The sequence below is a fragment of the Rattus norvegicus genome, chromosome 18 (genome assembly GCF_036323735.1).
Source record: "Rattus norvegicus strain BN/NHsdMcwi chromosome 18, GRCr8, whole genome shotgun sequence".
Classification (NCBI taxonomy): Eukaryota; Metazoa; Chordata; class Mammalia; order Rodentia; family Muridae; genus Rattus; species Rattus norvegicus.
Window position 1 is genome coordinate 69,572,726 of NC_086036.1, and position 8,499 is coordinate 69,581,224.

Sequence of the window (8,499 nt, forward strand, 5' to 3'; positions counted from 1 at the left end):
CTAGACTCTCTGGGACTCTGTCTCAATCCTGTTTTTTGGTGAGTCTCTGGGACCAACTCTGTATCCTCCCTGCCACAGACAAACCAAGCTGCAGGTTCCCTGAGGCTGCAGCTTCTCAAGTCCTAGCATCAGCCTGAACACAGTAAGTGTCCCACGGGATGTGAGCACAGAGACAGACGGGTGGAAGAGGAAGAAAACGGATGTGGAGCAGAACGTGAGGAGAGACATGCTGGTTAACTCAACTCTTAGGGCCATACACACGTCTGACTTTTTATAGTCTTATTGATATATGATATTGAAATCTCTTTTTCAGTAGACAGTTTAACGCATTTCTGTAAACGTATGTGTCACGAGGCTGCCACCAGCTCAATCACGTTTTAGAACAGCGCATCCCTCTAATGGTCCCTCGCACCATCCTTCCCCTTGGGCCCTTTTGATAAGTGATGCATTTTTCTAAGAGTTTTCTAGAAGTAGAATCTCATGCACGCAGGCTTTTGTATCTGGAGTCTTTCAACATGTCTCGTGATCCAAAGTGTCGCCGTGTGCATGAATGAACAATCGGATCCTTTCGTTGGTCAGTATACTCCACTGTACACAAATCCACGGGTGCAAAAGTAGGCTAGTAGGTCAGTAATGGTCATCAGGCCATGGGAGGGAGCCGAGGGATTATAGGGTCTCCTGTGGGGAGGATGGGAATATTCTAGAATTAGATAATGCTGATGATTACACGCTGAACTCTATAAGGTTAAAATGGTAAGTTCTGTGTTATATAAATTTTATCTGAAGATGGCATTTTAAGAAACACTGCAGGAGTCCTTACTAAGCAAATCATCCTTGAAGGCCAGCTGGCCTGGGTTCAAAGAAGAATTCCGTTCCAAAGGAACCTCAAGGGGCTGGGGATTTAGCTCAGTGGTAGAGCACTTACCTAGGAAGCACAAGGCTCTGGGTTCGGTCCCCAGCTCCGAAAAAAAGAATCAAAAAAAAAAAAAAAAAAAAAAGGAACCTCAAGAACTCGGACAAAGGAGTCTGCCTCAGTTCCTCTTCCAACTCATCTCACAGAACTGTGGTAAAAGCCGAGTGATAGACTTCAGCTAACTCACCTGACTTGGGGATTGACATAGCCTAATCAGTGTTGGCTTCTGTTCAACTACCCACACGTGCCATGTGCTAGGCTGGAACTGGATTCAGCAGGAAACAAACACTGCGATCCTTCAGCGAGAAATGACGCTGAACCATCAAAACGTTAAGAAGTAGGGTGGGCTTGGAGGTACAGGCCTCTAATCCCTGCTATTTGGAAAGCTGAGGCAGGAAGATCACAGATTTGAGACACACATTAGCTACAGAATGTGTCTAAAGCAAGCCTATCATCACTCTATGGAAACATTGTATCAAAGTGAATGGTAAAGGCTAGGGCTGGGCATGGCCGCATTGCTTATAATCACAGCACTCAGAGGAGACAGAGACCAGAGACCTGTGAATTTGAGACTAGCCTGGTGTACATATTGAGTTTGAACTTATAGCAAGTTCTAGGCCAGACAGAGCTACATAACCCCTCCTCAAAGACAAACCTAAAATGGACAAGATCCTCTTCAGTTCAATCCTCAGTACCTGGAGGAAAAATTGTCCCCCTACTGGGGACATTCTGTAAAGTAAGCTGATTTAAAATATATATCAATATCGTTAAAGACAAAGACCAAAGGAAGGCTCTTCTACTTCCAGATTAAGGAGACAAACAGACATGCCTTTTTATTTTTGCTACTAAAGATACTATGGAATAGAGATTAAGTAATGATATCGAACAGATTTTATTTTGTCTTTGTGTGTGTAGGCAACGATTGGACCCAGGACTTTAATACATACTAAGCACATGCAGAACCACTGAGCCCATACACCCCAGGCCTGGTGTAGGAGTGTGTGTGTGTGTGTGTGTGTGTGTGTGTGTGTGTGTGTGTGTGTGTATTGGAGGTGCTACCCTTTGCCCAGAGCCTCAGATGACCCAAAGGGAGTCCTAAGAAATGTTTCTGCATCCTTAATCTGCACACATACACACACACACACACACACACACACACACACACACACACACACACACAGAGTTTGAGAGCCTTAAGGAAGGGTTGAGGCAGACACTGCTGGTCCCTAGACCATGGATCTCAAGAAGCAAAAGTCCCACACTGCATGGCACAGACCTGCCAGGATCCAAACACCGGTTTCATTAAGGGAACAGCACTATAGAAAGAAATAACAAGATGTGGGAGTCATCCAGTCATCAGCCTGCCCCCTCCAAATGCTTTCTGGCAAGTCGAGCTGCCTCTTTTTCCAACACACCTTCATTCACAGAATGTGCAGAGAGTACCCACTGGGTGCTACACTTTAGGATGCAGAGCTGGACGAGGTGAACATTCTTCACTGAAACAGTTACCCTTATCCGGCCCATCCCTTCTCCTGGGAGACTCTGAGTCAGCCTTAAATCCAAGCAGCGTTGAGTCCAACAGGTAAACTTGTCATCCAAGTCTCAATGTCACAGGCACAGAGAGGACATTGCAGGAAGGGAGCGCCAGAGATTTCAAGTTTCTCAAAAGCAGGGAAAAATAAAACAGGAGTTGGCAGTCTTGCTGTGGCATTTGGGTGCTAAAAGTCTCTTCTAATTAATATTTCTGTTGTTTTATTTTTAGTTCTCAACCTTAAACTGCACTACCTAACCAGTGCCAGGTTCTTTTCGTGTTTAATATTTTCATTTTTAATTAACTGTTTGGGGGTGCACGTGTGTGAGCACATGTGCCAGAGACATTGAATCCCACTGGAGCTGGAGTTACAAGGGGTTATGAACCCTGACCTGGGTGCCGGGATTCAGACTTGGGTCCTCTCTGAGAGCAGCACGAGTTCTTATCCACTTTACCATCTTCCCAGCCCTAGTCTCGTCGTATGTTTCAAACATTATTCTTGGAATAGATACTTGAGATAAATAATCGGTTTTACATAGGACCAACATCAGCTACTGTTGTTAAAGACCCTGGGTTAGTGTGATGTCACTCTCAGAGGTGGGAATTCAGCTCAGCAGATAGGTGCTGGAAAGCAGGATGCTAAGTGCGTATGAGCAGATGGTGCCTCGTGGAAGATCTGGAAAAATGGTGAATGGGTCTACCTGCAGCACACTCACCTCCCTGAGGCCTCCTGCACACACCCATCAGCACCTCAAGATTATCCTGCCCCTTTGTCTTTGCAAGTGTCAGCTGTCCTCTGTCTGCCTTTGTCTTCTCTTCCTTTCCCAGGACTGACTTTGGTTTCCCTGGTACTTCTGAGTAGTTTCATCCAGCTGCTGCCCAGGAACTGCCCCCTCCCCCTTTATCTCTTTGCCTCTGGTGGCTACTGCCTTCCCCAGCTTCCTGGGCAGGGCACACATCTTCAATAAAGAAGAGGACACCTCCAGTCAGACAACCCCTCCTGCAGCAGGCTACCCCAGAACTTTTCACTTCCTTTCAGAATGGCTGGTTCCCAGGTCATCTCCCTGAATCAACAGTATCGCTGCTGATCATCTTTTTTTTTTTTAAAGATTTATTTATTTATTTATTTATTTATTTATTTATTTATTTATTTATTGTATACGAGTACACTGTAGCTGTCTTCAGACACACCAGATCTCATTACAGATGGTTGTGAGCCACTATGTGGTTGCTGGGAATTGAACTCAGGACCTCTGGAAGAGCAGTCGGAGCTCTTAACCGCTGAGCCATTTCTCCAGCCCTGCTGATCATCTTTTGAAGATGCCCTTGAGTCTGGGGAGATGGCTTAGAGGGTCAAGCACTTGAGCACGAGGACCTGAAGCCCATGTAAAGCCAGGTACAATCCCAGCGCCCCACAGACAGATGGAAGGCGGAGATAGAAGAGTCCCTGGGGAGACTCATGGGCCATTTAGACTAACTATAAAGTGATAAACAAGAGACCCTGTCTCAAATGAGGTAGAAAGTGAGACACCTGCAATCACTATGATATGTGTGCCCCAACTCACACATGTGAAAACACACATGAAAGCACACACAACACACATGAAAACACAATGCACATGAAAGCACACATACAAGACACACAACACACATGAAAGCACACATACCACACACATGAAAACACAAAACACACATGAAAATACATACAACACTTATGAAAACACAATGTACTTGAAAGCACACATGCAACACACATGAAAACACAACACATGAAATACATACAACATATGAAAACACATGACACACGTGAAAACACATACAATACACATGAAAACACAATGTACATGAAAGCATACATGCAACACACAACACACATGAAAACACAAAACACATGAAAACACACATGACACACATGAAAACACATACAACATACATAACACACATGAAAACACACAACACACATGAAAGCACACATACAGAACACATGAAAATATACAACACACATGAAAACATGTACAACACACATGGAAACACATACAACACACACAACACATACAATACACACAACCCACATGGAAACACAATACAGCACACATACCCCTTTTTTTTAAAGGAAGAAAGATGCTCCGGGCGAAGTCTTCTCTGAGGCTCACCCTCCTTGTTCAGCAGTCAAGGCAAGTAGCTCTTTGCCTGAGAGTTGCGAAGTTCACCTGAACTTGCTTGAACTTGTCCAAAGCTATACCTGTGAGTTAGAATGTGGTCCAGACTCCAGTTAACCAGGGTCTACTACAGCTCTTTGGAAAATGTTCTCTCCTTACTGCTGTCCTGAGAAGGGAAAATCCAAACAAGATTCTTCAGCCAAGGCCAAGAGCATGGTGCACAGTGAGTAGCTCACAAGGTCTGGGATGAAGCGGACTGCTGCTTCCCTTCCTTCCCGGACTTCCCAAGTATCATCAGTCTGAAAGGCCCAGCTCGCCTCCTCCCAGCAACTCCATCTCCTCTGATCTCATCCAGGGGGCCGCAGCTCTGCTCTGCTCTTGACTTTTACTGTCCTGTGTGTTTACATTCTACTTAATTAGGAGCCAGTAGCACAGCATCCTGGGTTATAAATGATCTTTGAAGTCAAATGGACAAGGCATTAAAGATCCTGGGCAAGTTACTAGACATCTGAACCTCAGTTAAATCCTCTACATTAAAAAAGGCTTATATGTGGATATTTGTACGAGAGGAGAGGGATGTTGTTTTGTTTACAGACGGCCCTCGAACTCCTGGTTCCCCTGCATCCACTTCCCAAGAGCTAGGATTATAAAATCCCATACCTTGCCCCACCAAGTAAAACACTCTCCTTTTTTCCTTTTCTTTTCTTTCCTTTCCTTTTCTTTTCTTTTCTTCTCTTCTCTTCTCTTCTCCTCTCCTCTCCTCTCCTCTTCTCTCTCTCTCCTCTTCTCTCTCTCTCTCTCTCTCTCTCTCTCTCTCTCTCTCTCTCTCTCTTTCTTGGTATTGTAAAACGGTTTAATTTTTTTTTCTCCCAAACATTAAATGAAAGCTTATATCCAGTAAAAATTTGCCCAGTATCTGTTAGGCCCAGCTCTGGATGGGAACACACTGGCAGCCAAGGCAAACTGTTTCTCCTGAAGAACTTACATTCTAGTGCGATTCTACACACGATAACTGTGTAGCGGAGGGAGGCACTCGGGGTAATCAAGCTGCTTTTTTGTTTCCTTCAGGAGATCACGATGTGCAAAGAGAAGTCAAATGCAGTTTCGCACGAGAAGATCGGGAGGCTCTCTGAGAAACTGACCTATAAGCAGAGACCTGAATGATACCAAGAAGGGCGCTGTGAGGCCAGTGCTCTGAACACAGAGGGGCAGATCTGCAGGAGGTCAAGGCTAGTCTGGCCCATATATCGAGTTCCAGGCAAGGCAAGGCGGTATAGTGATACCCTGTCTCAAAGCAGGGGGGAGTGGGGTGGGGGGTTGGGGGGGGGGAAGCAAGCAACAGTGATACTAAAACAAGAAGTGAGCTATGCACACATATGAGAAGAGTGGATGGAGAGTCCTGAAGCAGAGGGAAGTCTGCCCTATTCACAAGACAATCAGAAGGTCAACCCAGGGCAAGGCAAGAGAGCTTTGGATCTGCAAAGGAAACCAGAGAGATGATGTGTGAAGAAGAGGTTTGGAATACAGAACGAGCACCAGAAGTGACAGCTCTGAGAGAGCTGATGTTTTCCTACTGAAGTTTCACACTCTGTCTTGCCTTTTTTTTTTTTGGAGGGGGGGGCTTGATTTTGGTGTGTATGTGTGTGTGTGTGTGTGTGTGTGTGTGTGTGTGTGTGTGTGTTTGTTCCTTTTTGAGACAGTGTCCCCTTTGTTACCTACACAGGCCTTGAACTCCCAGGCTCAAAAGATCCTCCAGTCAGTCCCAGCCTCCCAGGTAGCTGGGACTACAAACACATTCATGCCACTGGGACTGAGTAATGTTGTCTTAGCACATTCATTTACTGAGCAAATCTGTACAGAGTGCTGTCAGACGCTAAGCGTTATGGTACACGATAAATACGTCATATTGAATGGCATGGGTGTGAGGGAAGAAAGCCTGTGAGGAGACTGAGGTGAGAGGACTGGAGAGTGCCGGGGCTATCTGTTGCAATTTCATAAGCCAGACCTTTCGGCACCCCAAACTTGCCATTCTGTAGCCTAACACTGACGCCCAGATGTGCTCTGTGAGACATTTCTCGAACATCAGGAGATGGAAAGTTAACGGGAAGTAGAGAAGGGTTGCTGTTCAGAGTCAGCTTGGCAGGATTCAGAATCAGCCAGGAGATAAAACCTCAGGGCTTGTCTGTGAGGGTGTCTCCCGAGAGGAGCTTCAGGAATACCCACATTGAATTTGGGTGGCATGTGGGCTATAGTCCCTGGTCTGAATAAAAAGGAAGGAGAAAGCTCTCTGAGCTTCCTGGCTGCAGACGGACGGACAGTAAGCAGCCCTGTGCCACGCCTGCTGCCCCAGGGAACCACTCTCTCCGCCACTTTCCCCTGACTGTCATGAGCTATATACCCTCAGAGTATGTGACAAAGCAAAGCCCTCCTTCACTTGCTTTTGCCAGACACCGAGGACAGTGGGTAATACACAGGGCTAAGGTAGACCTAATAACCCTGGGGAGAGCACACTGCAGCATCGTTCAGAAGGGACCCTAACAGAGAAACAACCGATAGAGAAGACTCCGTTAGATTTGAAAGGCTTAGGGAGTACAAACTGCATCCCTTAATGATACAGCTGTAAAATACACACCAACGGTAGACAGACACTAGTTTACTAAAGTCTCTTAGAACACTGGTAGACCACTAGCTCTCCTGGCACAACTGAGTGTGGCACTTACACGGAATCTGATAGTCGAACACTTCGGTGTGGACAGTACATGCAGTTTGTGAGACATAGTTTTATCAGGTGGCAGAGGCTGGCTTTGAACCTCTGACTCAGTCCCTCCAGTGCTAGGATTATAGACAGGTGGCCCTCAATAGTCTTTGTGAATGCAGGCCATAGTAACGGATTCCAGCCTAATTGTGAGCTTCATGCCCCCACCCCCGAGTGAATATTCTGTCTTTTGAGGATGTGGAATAGGAGCTGAGGAATGTGGCCCCAATCCTGGGGTCCTCGCTTGACAGGGAGGAGGCCTCAGTTGGTGTTCAGCACCACAGAAGCTAGGTGTAAGCCTAATCCCAGCACTTGGGAGATGAGACAGGAGGATCAGGAGTTCGGAGGAGGTGAGGCTGGGATGGATGCAAGAGACCCTCTCTCAAAAGCAAGCCCACAATGCTCAACCAGTCACTTCCTGATCATTCGTATGATTATCTATTTGAAGTATTTATATCATATATCCAGTATTTACTGAACACAGTGTAATAAACGTAAAAACTAATACAAAAGAAAGGATAGTTTAAGTTTCCTTGAAGTTCAGTAATGTAAGAAATACATATTTTAGGGGTTCTTGTGTGTGTGTGTGAGAGGGGGGGAGGGAGAGGGAGAAGAAGAGGGAAAGGGAGGGAGGGAGAGGGAAGGAGAAAGAGGGAGGGAGAGGGAGGAGGGAGAGGTAGAGGGAGGGAGAGGGAGGAGGGAGAGGTAGAGGGGGAGAGAGAGAGAGAGGGAGGGAGAGAGAGAGAGAGAGAGAGAGAGAGAGAGAGAGAGAGAGAGAGGCTGTTTGTCCCTCTGGAGGCCAGAAGAGACCTTCAGATCTTTAGAGCTGGAGTGACAGGCGGTTGTGAGTAGCCCCACTGGGTGCTGGGAACTAAGATCCCCGAAAGAGTAGAAAATGCTCTTAACTGGGATGAGTGTCTCTACAGCCCTAGTATTTAGTTTTGAAGCAAATTGGGAAGTGGGGACATAGTCAGTGGTGAGAACCCGCTCAGCATGTGTGTGAGGCCATTGGGTCAATCCCCAGCATGGGGTCACAGGGAGAGAAAAGAAGGGAAAGTAAGAACAACTTTCTAACACGAAAACTCCACATGTCAAAGTATGTTTAAAGTAGCACTGACAGGTTTATAGTGTCGTAGCCACT

At 46.2% G+C, this 8,499-nt stretch overlaps 1 long non-coding RNA gene across 1 annotated transcript; it reads right to left on the bottom strand.

Moving 5' to 3' along the window:
- Positions 1 to 245: 245 nt before the first annotated feature.
- Positions 246 to 7,288, bottom strand: LOC102551612 (uncharacterized). Its single transcript, XR_361469.5, has 3 exons — positions 5,589 to 7,288; positions 2,329 to 4,769; positions 246 to 678 (listed from the first exon to the last, which is right to left on the bottom strand). It is a non-coding gene; the product is annotated as an uncharacterized LOC102551612 (long non-coding RNA).
- Positions 7,289 to 8,499: the final 1,211 nt, after the last annotated feature.